Genomic DNA, 14073 nt, shown 5'->3' on the forward strand with positions numbered 1-14073 from the left:
AATCTCTAAGAGACAACATCATTAAAAATATCTCTGTACGGCACCTCTGACCATCTTCTCATGTCATTTACCCATCGTGTTATAGTTAAATTGAGCTGATTTTCTAAGTGTTAAGCCGGGACGGGGAAGGGGTGCCACTATATATGATCGACTCTTCTCACTAGCTTCAACACAAACAGTATGTAGTATGACACAATCTGGAAAAGCAGAGTGTTGAATATATATATATATATATATATAATAAAAATTAATACAAAAATATGGGTTTTAAATATATATACAACTGCCTGTTTTATCCTTATATATTCACACACACAAATCAATTTAATAGAGGTATCTTTATCGGTATCTTGCGATTATGGATTTAATAATAATTGGTATCGGATCGAAAAGAAAATAAGCGACGTCACCCATCCCTAATGGATATCCAATCCTTACACCGTTCTGGAAACGGGTTCAGTAGTGTCACATGAGCACTTCTTGGACTAAAGAGAGTACAAAACTGAGAATATTTTGCAATGTCCCTACCACTTTCAAATGTAAATTAACTCTCAAATATGTACTCAAATTTCACTAATATCAATTAACATGACATTTTTAACATTTTTATCTATGTAATGGGAGAGTTCACTTAATAGTTGCGGCAAAAACACATCTGACTTATTACAGGGAGATATAGCATACTTTTAAATTTGTGTTATCTTTAAATACTATGATTTAAAAACTCAATACAGTCATGTTTTATTTGACAGCTGACTAAATTAACCTATTATCAATCAGTTTTGAGATGTTTAGTGTATTTTTAAACAGATGAAATACCTGTAAAACAGGTAAAATGATGAGAGGGAGAATTCCCCCAGTTCACCAATCCAGGAAGGAGGAATGAAGGAGAGTGTGAAGAGGGAGAATGAGGGTGGTACCAGTCCTCCAGCCAATCAGATTGAGTGGATCGGATTCACCAGAGGAGGAGAATCACTAAGGTTGAGCTAAACACTTCCTTATATGGGAATAAAAGCTCTTCTGACAAGAACACTGGTCTACTGCACACATTATTCTCTATTGCCAGAAGGAAAAACTGTATGTATATTTACACTTGTGTCCATGTCCTTGTTATTACCTTAATGAGATCTGTGGTTAATAAATGGCTAAAATATATTAATTACTTACTTTGGGATTAGGAAATAGAACACACTGTGTCTGTAATTTGCTGTATAAATAATATAAAATAATCTGTTAAATGATTGTGATATTAGAGACAACTTAAAACAGCAATGAAAGTTATAGCAAATATTATTTTAATGAAAACATTCTGCCTCTGAGCATAAAAGAGAAATTAAGATTTCAGAGAGACAGAAAAGTAACAAACTAGGTCAGATTATGAGTTCAAGGAGTAGCTCAACCTGATCAGCAAGACAAACCTGAAACGAAGCAGCTTTATTAACAGAAAACATGTTACAACTTCCATTTTCTGAATTCAGAACAGATAAAATACTTTAATCCAAATAAGAGAGATTTAGAATTATAATTTACAGATTTTTGCTACACAGGAGCTTGACTAATTTATCACATGATGATCAAATAATAGACTGATTTCAAAGATTAATTGGATATCTTTATCTTTACTGAAGACTACATCAGGAGAGACCAGACTCAAATGCTGTTCAAGTGCAATCAGACTCAACAGTGTCAGTGAAGATTACAAGCCAATGGATCATCCACTGAACTCTGAAGATGAAGTCACTGCTGGATTCAGGCGGAAGGGCAGGAAAAGGAAAAAGTAACACAGCTTAAATGTGATAATTAAACTGAGGCTTAATGGACCCATTTCACAGACTGTGATGATGCATTCTGACTTATGTGTGTACTTACAGTCTTTCACAAAGAGACCCATGAAGCATTGTGAATTACGTAGTTAAAAAATTGATGAAAATGTATAAAACTATTGATTTTAAGTAGCTGATTTTAAGTATAGAAACTAACAATATTTTTAGGTTTACCGCAAAATATTACGAAAAATACAAATATAAACAGTAGTTTGAGGGTGAAGAGAGACAAACAAGATTGAATCATTCACAGTGTGTCATGGAAGTGGGTGGTCGCTCCAGGGCTTGTTTTGCAGGCTTTGTTGGCCACAGTTCTTGGATTGGTGGATCTTTCTCTTCAAGATCATGGGTAGTGTTGTTGTTCACCAGGGATTCTGCTATTAAACACGATTTTTAAACAGTGAAGTTGAAATGACACAGACTGATGGCTTTAACAGAAGCATATACCATTGATGAACAACCTCGGAGCTCACAGTAGGTCTGTCTTTAAAGGTTTATAATGCAGAAATTTGAGAAAGTTCATCTTACAGCATCTGAAAAGGTGGAAAAAGAAATGTATTCATAGGGAGCAAAGCTTGTGACTAAATTAATTAAAAAAAGGGATAATCGGAATATTCAATAAAATACATATGTACAGTATATTACATAAAAATGAGTGTGAAGTGATTACTGGATAGAAATATGAATTGGCTCAAGCTATATTATTAATATAACAGCAGAAGCACTATACTTCAGGACTACACAGGGAATTAATAGAATGTTCTGAGTGTCAGGATGTTTGGTGGCATACTACCAAAAAACTTTTGACATATCATTATGTCAGGCCGTCTACGAGTCATTCAGCACCAGGATCTCCACAGACGTGTGGTGTGTGAAGGGAGAGTGGCGGCACTCATCCCGCCAGGCCCCAGCCCCGTCTCGAATGACTCTCCTTGCCAGGCCTTATTAGGCCGGCTATCCCGGGCCAGTCGGAGTCCCACGGCACTGCTCTGTTGTTTCATTTAGGGGGATTCTGACTTAGAGGTGCTCAGTCATAATCCCACATGCACCAAACGTCTGAACCTGTATTTCCTTTCATATTGAGCAGGAATACTATTGCAACAACACATCATCAGTAGGGTAAAACTAACCTGTCTCATGGTGGTTTCATTTAATACTATGAAGTTGAGGTGATAGTATTGCAGAACATTTTGATTCACTTTTGTTCTGTACTATTTGACAGGCCTATCATCAAGCAAAAAAGGTCAACTTTACCTGAGACCAGCTGTGTGTCCATGAAGAGTGATCCTTCAATGGAAAACCCCATAAACTTTAAAAGAGACACCTCTAAATGCAGGTAAAACACTGCAGTAAACATAGAACAAATGTCTAAGAGCCCTTTGTATTTAGAAAGCTTGTGGAAAGCAGAATTTACAAAGATAAACATTAAACATATTGTAGCATTCTGTAGGCTGTTCATGTTGCAAAGGATTATGGGTATTTACTATTTCCCTCACCATCCATTAGAAGTGTAGTGCTTTTTGTTAGATGCTGTTGTGAGTTTTGTGGATGTGCTAAATATATTCAGTGAAACAAATCATGTGTGAAAGTTCTTTTATGTTAATCAAATTTACTAATAATGCAACTTGATGACATTAATAAAGAAGAATATACTGAATCCTAAAATTTGTGTGGCATTACACTGGTGTCAGAAATGGGATGGCAGACTGTGGATTAAGGTAGAACCTGTTGTATCTGGACAGCTTCATTTTAGATATACATCAAGGTGTTCAGCGCCAGCTTCAAGATAATGCTATTGCTACCAGGTTGAGAACCCCAGAAGAGAAAGTTATCGGGCCACAGAGAGGTGAGGCACACTGGATGGCCAATATACACTATATTGCCAAAAGTATTCGCTCACCTGCCTTTAGACGCATATGAACTTAAGTGACATCCCATTCTTAATCCATAGGGTTTAATATGACGTCGGCCCACACTTTGCAGCAATAACAGCTTCAACTCTTCTGGGAAGGCTTTCCACAAGGTTTAGGAGTGTGTTTATGGGAATTTTTGACCATTCTTCCAGAAGCGCATTTGTGAGGTCAGACACTGATGTTGGACGAGAAGGTCTGGCTCGCAGTCTTCACTCTAATTCATCCCAAAGGTGCTCTATCGGGTTGAGGTCAGGACTCTGTACAGGTCAGTCAAGTTCTTCCACACCAAACTCGCTCATCCATGTCTTTATGGGCCTTGCTTTGTGCACTGGTGCGCAGTCATGTTGGAACAGAAAGGGGCCATCCCCAAACTGTTCCCACAAAGTTGGGAGCATGGAATTGTCCAAAATCTCTTGGTATGCTGAAGCATTCAGAGTTCCTTTCACTGGAACTAAGGGGCCATGCCCAGCTTCTGAAAAACAACCCCACACCATAATCCCCCCTCCACCAAACTTCACAGTAGGCACAATGCAGTCAGACAAGTACCGTTCTCCTGGCAACCGCCAAACCCAGACTCGTCCATCAGATTGCCAGATGGAGAAGCGTGATTCGTCACTCCAGAGAACGCATCTCCACTGCTCTAGAGTCCAGTGGCGGCGTGCTTTACACCACTGCATCCGACGCTTTGCATTGCACTTGGTGATGTATGGCTTGGATGCAGCTGCTCGGCCATGGAAACCCATTCCATGAAGCTCTTTACGCACTGTTCTTGAGCTAATCTGAAGGCCACATGAACTTTGGAGATCTGTAGCGATTGAAAGTTGGCACTATGCGCCTCAGCATCCGCTGACCCCGATCTGTCATTTTACGTGGCCTACCACTTCGTGGCTGAGTTGCTGTCATTCCCAATCGCTTCCACTTTGTTATAATACCACTGATAGTTGACTGTGGAATATTTAGTAGCGAGGAAATTTCACGACTGGACTTGTTGTACAGGTGGCATCCTATCACAGTACCACGCTGGAATTCACTGAGCTCCTGAGAGCGGCCCATTCTTTCACAAATGTTTGTAGAAGCAGTCTGCATGCCTAGGTGCTTCATTTTATACACCTGTGGCCATGGAAGTGATTGGAACACCTGAATTCAATTATTTGGATGGGTGAGCGAATACTTTTGGCAATATAGTGTATGTTTGTGCGAGGGTTCGATCGCCCCTTTTGTCGTCATGGGCAGGTTGGGGAAGAAGACGTGTTCCTATCGGATGAGAATGATTATGTAGGCCTCAATCATCTCGGAAGGTGGATACAGGTTCCCGAAGCAGACAAAGGCACAACGACAGGAAATGCAGGGCAAGCCGCTACTGCAAGGGCCTTGGTGAAGCTGCCAAGGTATGACGGATCAGCGCCCCGTGAGTTATACCTAGCATAAGTCCAGCTGGCTGCCTGGCGTAGTGGGTGGAGCCAAGAGGATGCGGCGACCTACCTGCCGTTGGCGCTTGAGGGTCCGGCTCTGCAGATCCTTCTCGATCTCGCACCTGCTGAGCATCGGCAGTACGGAACCATCGTGGAAACACCGGAGCATACACCAGAACAAAGGTGAGATAAACTGGATACCCACTGAGGGAGGAGGGTGAAAGCCTGGGGTCCTTCATGGCAGATGTCCAATTAAATGCCCAATGTTGGCCCTCCACACTTTTCTGCAGGTGCTCCCGCCCGAAAGACTCCGGCAGCACATCCGCCTGGCCGCCCCAATTCCTTAATGCAGGTGCTCAAGGAGGCGGAGCGTGCAGAAGCCGTCTTCAGCACAGTACGGCAGCCAGCCATGGCTCACCCTCCTCCTGTGAGGGTGCATCAAGCTGAGTACTCCAACGAGGATGACAATGAGGGAACTGAGGAGGTCTGCCGAGTCTGGCTGTGGCCACACCGTCTGGCATTGACCAAGCAGCTGGCAGCAGAACAGAAAATACGGGAAATGGAGCAGGCGGGATATATTGAACCCTCGGACAGCTCGTGGGCAGCGCTGGCAGTGCTGGTCAAAAAGGACTCATCATGGCGGTTCTGTGTGGACTATCAACGCCTCAATGCTGTCACGAGGAAGGAGTTGTACCCATTGCCCCAGATAGATGACACCCTGGACTATATCACTGGGTCCAGTTTAGCTCCCTTGGGTTTTGTAGTGGCTACTGGCAGGTAGAGCTATCCCCGGATGCTATACCAAAGACTGCATTTACCATCGGGCAGGGGCTGTGTTAGTTTTAGATTATGCCATTTAGGCTGTGCAACACCCCAGCCACGTTCGAGCGACTGATGGAGCGGGTGCTTCAGGACATTCCTCGTAGCCGCCGTCTGGTCTGTTTGGATGACCTTATAGTGCACGCACAGGATTTTGATGGGGCACTGTGTAATTTGCGGGAGGTTTTTGAAGCAATCCACCATGCCAGTTTGTGATTGTGTCCCAAGAAATGCACGCTATTGAGAGGGGAAACAGTGTACCTGGGTCACATGGTAAGTGCTGCCGGCATGGCCACTGACCCCGCAAAGGTGGCTGCCGTGCGAGATTAGCCTGTGCCCAACGACTTTGCTGGGATGCGGAGTTTCCTGGGTCTAGCATCCTAATACCATTGGTTCCTCAAAGACTTTGCTACCGTCGCCAGCCCACTGCATCAGCTGATGGGCAAAGGGAGGCCTTTTTGATGGGATGAGGCTTGCGTCATGGCTTTCCATAAGCTTCGGCGAGCATTGGTCCAAGCTCCGGTGCTAGCAAACCCATGTAAAGACCAGCCCTTTATTGTGGACACTGATGCCAGCAATGAAGGTAGTGCTCTCCCAGGTCGGGGAGGATAGAGAAAGAGTAGTTGCTTATTACAGCTGGGCACTTAGCCATCCTGAAAGGAATTACTGTGTAACTCGCAGGGAGCTACTTGCGGTGGTACAGACTTTATGCCACTTCCGGTCATATTCGTATGGACAGAAATTCCTGTTGTGGATGGACCATGCATCGCTGACCTGGCTCCTAAATTTTAAGGAACCGGAGGGCCAGGTGGTGAGGTGGTTGGGGGCATTGCAGGATTACAACTTTGAAATTCAGCATCGGCCTGGTCGGCAGCATGACAACGCCCCTGTGAGGCTGGTAAATGCTGCTATTGTCAGCATTTGGAGGAGCAAACAACAGTGCTGAGGACAGCCCCAGCATCAGCTAGGACTGACGCTGAGGAGGACACACCTGCCTTTAACCACCAACAACTTCGGCAGTACCAGGAGGGGGACACCATACTGGCGCAGATGCAGGTTTAGTTGGAGCATGGGCAAGGACCGTAGAGGGAGATAGTAGCTCAGCTGGACCCCGAGGTGAAAGCCTACCACTTGCAATGTGACACTCTGGCTCTGCGGGATGGGTTGGTCTACCGATGTTGGCAGTCACCAGGGGATGGAATTCCAGTTGTTGGTTCCATGGTCCCTCCGGCCACAAGTACTAAAAGCAGTGCATGGCTCAGTGGGGTGTGGTCATTTTGGCATAGCAAAGACTCTGAAACGGTTGCAGGCTTGGTTCCACTGGTCTGGTTGCCGACAAGACTTGGAACTGTATGTGCATTGCTGTGATGTATGCACTGGTGGAACTTCAAGGTGGAGGTGTTCACGGAGTTTTGTCGGCGGATGGGGTTACGAAAGACCTGTACCACCCCTCTTTACCTGCAGAGTGACGGCCTAGTAGAGCATTTCAATCGCACCCTAGCAACTCAGCTTGCCATCTTCACTAGCAAGAATCAGCGTGACTGGGACCAGCACCTAGCTTTGATCCTATACATATACCGGACAGCAGTGCAGGAGTCAACCGGATGTACTCCTGCAGGGCTCATGTTTGGGCGCGAGCTACGAGTGCCCATGGACTTAATTTTCTGGGCACCTCCGGAGTCAGAAATTCCTGGTGGCTCCAGTACAGATTACCTCTGTTGGTTGCGGGACCAGTTGTGGGTAGTCCACACCCTGGCTAGAGAGCGACAAGTGGTGGCTGCTGGCAAGCAGAAGCACGCTTACGATGCATGGACAAACAGCCAAGACTTTGGCACTGGAGATCAGGTTTGGGTTTCCTACCCTATCAGGAAAAAAAGCTGTTCACCTAAATTGGATAGTCATTGGCTGGGACCCTGTGAGGTGTTGAAAAATACTTTGTGTAAAGGGTTTGTATGGGTCCTCAGCAGCACCGGACAGTGGTGCTGCATAGGAACCATTTGGCACTGTACCAGCCACGGGCAGAGGCCCGGACAAATGAGATCTCTGAGGACCTTGGATACCCATCGAGCCCTTCGCCATCGACGGACGTAATGGTGCTGCTGTTGCCCGCACCTTTTCCCCCGTGGACAGATTACAGACGAGGTGCAACATCCAGGATTAAAGACTAAACATTTTGCAGAAGTGCATGGCACCATTAAATAATTCATATCCAGTGTTGGGGCACAAGGTGAAATCATGAAAATGGGCTCCACAGGTGTAAAAGTTGTCATAACTTTAAAACATCCATAGAACCACTGCAAATTTAAGAGAAAGCACTAACAAAATAAACACTCTACAGTTCAGTAGATGACAAATAACATGTCCAATAACTTTTTTTACAACATGAAGATGTTAGGGTAAATATACATTAATGTATGAGGGAAAAGCGTGTATTTTAGGTGCTGTGACAAGTAAAAATGTCTCCACTGTTTAAAGTTTTTCAGCATTTTAATCACCTTTCAACATGAACAAATAAACTAGTGTCTCATTAATATGAGGTCATGGAAACATTAGTAAATGCATTAGGCATCATTAACTATGATGGGATGTAAAAATATAATTACTGTACATATTTAAAACAGGGCGTATAAACACATCATAGAATATATATATAAATAAACAAATATAAATAGATTTAAGGTATAAACACATACCTCTAACAGAGCAGATATTTGCAGATAGGATGGTTTTGTTATTTTGCAGATTAATTGATCATATTTTCACTTTGTGTGATTTTTTTGCATTTTTATGTCGACAGTCTCCAAATTTCTTCTCCAGATTATTCTTGAAACCAAAATGAAACAGGTCATTCCAGAAGAGCAGAATGTGTACAGAAAACAACAAAATAAATATTAACCACTGCAAACTAATAAATGTTACAGAAATAAATGAAGTAACACATAGCTATAAAAAAAAAGTATAAATGTCTGAGAAAAATGTTATATGTCCAAATATGAAAGAGACCAATGTTTTAGAATGTTTGTTGCAGGTGGAATTTACAGAGATAATCCCACTGTATGAAGTCTATGATCTGTTACAGCAGAATCAAACAAAAGAGATCCAATTCAACTGAGCCCAGCTGTGTGTCCATGAAGAGTGATTATTCAATGGAACACCCTGTAAACTTTAGAGACAGAGGCACTTCTGAGCAAAGGTAAAACCCTGGAGGAGTCATATTTCATGTCTATAACATTATATATATTTAACTATTAGATTATATCTGTTAGATTAGGTTAATTAGGCAAACTGTGTACAGAATTACAGAAAAACTGGAACATTTTCCAAATATAGTTTGATTAAATACCAAAAGTACATCTAGAAGTAATAACTGTTATGCTAAAAGCTTAAGTCAGTTTCTTGTTTTAAAAAGTTAACATTAACTTGTTTTGACTGTAAAGGCTGATTTATACTTCTGCATCAGACCTACGGCATAGGCTGAGTCTACTGCCAACAACTGCACAAGTTGAACCTGAAATTAGGTTTTACTCCAAATAACACTTAATGAAATTTGTTTTCCATCTGAATTGCTTGTTTTGGTAGTTTTAACATTGTGTCTCAAGACCAGAAACAGAAAACTGGCAATTAGAATTATCATGGTGCTGCCCAGTGGTTGCTCAGGAAAACTGTGGATACATACAATTTTTAGCCTAAACTCACTATAATGTGATCCATTATGGATATTTTAATTTAGTTCTTCTGTAACTGCATGTACTCAGCAATAGTGCAGCTCACATAGAGAATGACTGATGAATGGGCTTAATAGAGTAATATCCAGTTTTCTCTTAATTCTGTTGCTGGTCAATGCAGCTTCAGAAACTTCAATCATCAAAATCTACAAGGTTCTCAAAACTATCGTCACAAAGTTATGTGACAGTGATGTCAATGAATCAGCCTCAGTGGATGTGCTGCTGACAAACCTCATCAATGGATATCTGCTTCCCTCTGCTCTCATCTGGATCACCTACAGACCAGCAGCAGCAGAGCCCTATGTATTTAGAAAGCTTGTAGAAAGCAGAATTTAGATAAAGATAAACATTAAACATACTGTAGCATCCCAGCTTAACTTTGTTCTTAGTTCTGATTGGCTGTTGACGTTGCAAAGGATTATGGGTATTTACTATTTCCCTCACAATTCAGTAGAAGTGTAGTGCTTTTTGTTAGATGCTGTTGTGAATTCTGTGTATTTGATGCTTCATCTTTGAAATTAAACAGATGTAAATACACCTACATTTTAATCAAGTCTACCAATGTTCTATCTTGATGACATCAATAAAGGAGTTTTTGTTGAACCCCAAAATCTGTGTAGTTTTACACTGGTGTCTGAAGTGAGATGGCAGACTGTGAGTTCAAGTAAATCATGATGGATCTGGACAGCTTCATTGCAGATCTGTAGCAAAATATTCAGCCCCAGCCTGTGAGACTGGTGAATGCTGCTACTATCAGGCTTTGGAGGAATAAATAGCAATACTGAGGATGGTCCTCATATTAGTTGAGGAGAACATACCTGCTTTTAACCACCAACAACTTTGGCAGCGCTAGGCTCCTCCTTACCCGTACTGATGCGGATGTGGGTTTAGCTGGAGCATGGGCAATGACCGTAGAGGGAGTTAGTAGCTCAGCTGGACCCCGAGGTAAAAGCCTACCACTTGCAATGGGTTTCTCTGGCTCTGCGGGATGGCTTGGCGGTCAGTTGGTGATCCCATGGTCCCTCTGTCCACAATTACTAAAAGCAGTGCGTGGCTTGGTTGGGAGTGGTGATTTTGGCATAGCAAAGACTCTGAAACAGTTGCAGGCTCAGTTCCACTGGACAGGTTGTCAACAAGATGTGGAACTGTATGTGCATTGCTGTGATGTATGCACTGCCCAAAAAGGGCCCTCCCAAAGACCACATGCCCCCTTGCAGCAGTACTTGGTGGGGGCACCCATAGAATGCAGGGGGGTGGACATACTGGGCCCATTTCTTACCTCGGAGGTTGCGATTTGCTACATTCTGGTGGCCATGGATTATTTCATGAAGTGGCCGGAGGCGTATGCGATTCCTGACCAAAATGCCATCACGACTGCGGGGAAATTAGCTGAGGAGATGTTCTGCCGGTTCGGGGTACCTGCGGAGATCCATAGTGCTCAAAGGTGGAACTTCAAGGTGGAGGCGTTCACAGAGGTTTGTCGGCGGTTGGGGGTACGAAAGACCCGTACCACCCCCCTTCACCTACAGAGTGCCGGCCTAGTAGAGCATTTCAATCGCACCCTAGCCACTCAGCTTGCCATTTTCACTAGCAAGAATCAGCATGACTGGGTCCAACACCTAGCTTTGATCCTGTATACATACCGGACAGCAGTGCAGGAGTCAACTGGATGTACTCCTGCAGGGCTCATGTTTGGGCGTGAGCTACGAGTGCCCGTGGACTTAATTTTCAAGGCACCTCCGGTGTCGGAAATTCCTGGTGGCTCCAGTATGGATTACCTCTGTTGGCTGCGGGTAGTCCACACCCTGGCTAGAGAGTGACAATTGGTGGCTGCTAGCAAGCAGAAGTGTGCTTACAATGCACAGACAAACAGCCCAGACTTTGGTGCTGGAGATCAGGTTTGGGTTTCTTGCCCTATCAGGAAAAAAAAGGCCATTCTCCTAAATTGAACAGTCATTGGGCTGGGACTTTGGGAAGTGTTGAATAAGAGCTCAGGTATTGTATACAGGGTTCATATGGGGCCTTAGGAGTATTAGACCGTGGTGCTGTATAGGAACCATTTGGCATTCTACCAGCCATGGGTAGAGACCTGGACAAATGAGAGCACTAAGAACCTTAGATAACCATCAATCCCTTTGCCATTGATGGACATGATGGGGCTAATATCGCCCACACCTTTTTTCACTGTGGACAGATTACGGATGAGGTGCAATGTCCACGCCATGCACAGCGACGGTCTGACTTACAAAAGGATTACGTCACCTCAGAGGAGTAAATTAAGAAGAGCTGCCGGGGATGGCAGCCTCTTCAGGTGAGGGCAGTGTAGCATCCCAGCTTAACTTTGTTCTTAGTTCTGATTGGCTGTTCACGTTGCAAAGGATTATGGGTATTTACTATTTTCCCCTCACCATCCAGTTGAAGTGTAGTGCTTTTTATTAGCTGCTGTTGTGAGTTGAAATATGAGATTGAACAACTTCTATGAAACAGATGAAAAAAACAAAAAAAAAAACAAACTCTTCTCTAGATTATGGGGCTGGCTTCTCAGCCAGCATAAATGTTCTGGACCATGGCATTTGAAGGATGTTGTGGCCCAATTGTGTTGTGAGCCTGGCTGAAAGATGGTCTTCAGAAGAGGAATAGGAACAATAATCCAAGAGAGGGGCATGTCGTTCCACCACACAGTCAAGACAAAACTTTATAGAGTAATAGTATCTTTGAAATCAATCATGCAGGATTAAAGATTAAACATTTTGCAGAAGTGCATGGCACCATTAAATAATTCATATCCAGTGTTGGGGCACAAGGTGAGATCATGAAAATGGGCTCCACAGATGTGAAAGTTGTCATTACTTTAAAACATCCATAGAACCACTGCAAATGTGATGTCAATTTTTTCAAAATATACATTAATGTATGAGGGAAAAGCGTGTATTTTAGGTGCTGTGACAAGTAAAAATGTCTCCACTGTTTCGAGTTTTTCAGCATTTTAATCACCTTTCAACATGAACAAATAAACTAGTGTCTCATTAATATGAGGTCATGGAAACATTAGTAAATGCATTAGGCATCATTAACTATGATGGGATGTAAAAATATAATTACTGTACATATTTAAAACAGGGTGTATAAACACATCATAGAATATATATATAAATAAACAAATATAAATAGATTTAAGGTATAAACACATACCTCTAACAGAGCAGATATTTGCAGATAGGATGGTTTTGTTATTTTGCAGATTAATTGATCATATTTTCACTTTGTGTGATTTTTTGCATTTTTATGTCGACAGTCTCCAAATTTCTTCTCCAGATTATTCTTGAAACCAAAATGAAACGGGTCATTCCAGAAGAGCAGAATGTGTACAGAAAACAACAAAATAAATATTAACCACTGCAAACTAATAAATGTTACAGAAATAAATGAAGTAACACATAGCTATAAAAAAAAGTATAAATGTCTGAGAAAAATGTTATATGTCCAAATATGAAAGAGACCAATGTTTTAGAATGTTTGTTGCAGGTGGAATTTACAGAGATAATCCCACTGTATGAAGTCTATGATCTGTTACAGCAGAATCAAACAAAAGAGATCCAATTCAACTGAGCCCAGCTGTGTGTCCATGAAGAGTGATTATTCAATGGAACACCCTGTAAACTTTAGAGACAGAGGCACTTCTGAGCAAAGGTAAAACCCTGGAGGAGTCATATTTCATGTCTATAACATTATATATATTTAACTATTAGATTATATCTGTTAGATTAGGTTAATTAGGCAAACTGTGTACAGAATTACAGAAAAACTGGAACATTTTCCAAATATAGTTTGATTAAATACCAAAAGTACATCTAGAAGTAATAACTGTTATGCTAAAAGTTTAAGTCAGTTTGTTGTTTTAAAAAGTTAACATTGTTAACTTGTTTTGACTGTAAAGGCTGATTTATACTTCTGCATCAGACCTACGGCATAGGCTGTGCGTAGTGGCCAACGCGTTGGTTTGCATTTATAGTTCTGCATTGGTGTGTCTGCGTCGTTCTGCAAGTACACAGCCAAAATGTTAACTAGCCTATTTGATTAATAAATACACATAAGCAATCCAGGCAATTTCTGGATTCAAAAGTATTTATTAAATTATTGTAGCAGCAGAAATTAGTTCAAAGTATGTGAACATGTTGAAATTTAGGTACATATTATGTATTATACATGTTGCCTGCATAGCAAGCAGAAAATAAATTAGGAAATTACTGTATGGTTTTTCTTGAGTCGCTTAAATAATAATACAAAATGATTTGGCATAGCCTACTTTTGATGCTCTGTGCTGAAAAATAAATTGTCAAATTACTTAACTACTCACCTGAATAACACAAAATGGGTGTCG

The 14073-nt window shown here is 42.1% G+C and overlaps 1 pseudogene; it reads left to right on the forward strand.

Annotated features, from left to right (window-relative positions):
• The first annotated feature begins 1018 nt into the window (after positions 1–1018).
• LOC127429921 (NACHT, LRR and PYD domains-containing protein 12-like) overlaps positions 1019–14073 on the forward strand; it is a 34797-nt pseudogene continuing 21742 nt past the window's right edge.

This window comes from Myxocyprinus asiaticus, chromosome 39 (genome assembly GCF_019703515.2).
Source record: "Myxocyprinus asiaticus isolate MX2 ecotype Aquarium Trade chromosome 39, UBuf_Myxa_2, whole genome shotgun sequence".
NCBI classification, from domain to species: domain Eukaryota; kingdom Metazoa; phylum Chordata; class Actinopteri; order Cypriniformes; family Catostomidae; genus Myxocyprinus; species Myxocyprinus asiaticus.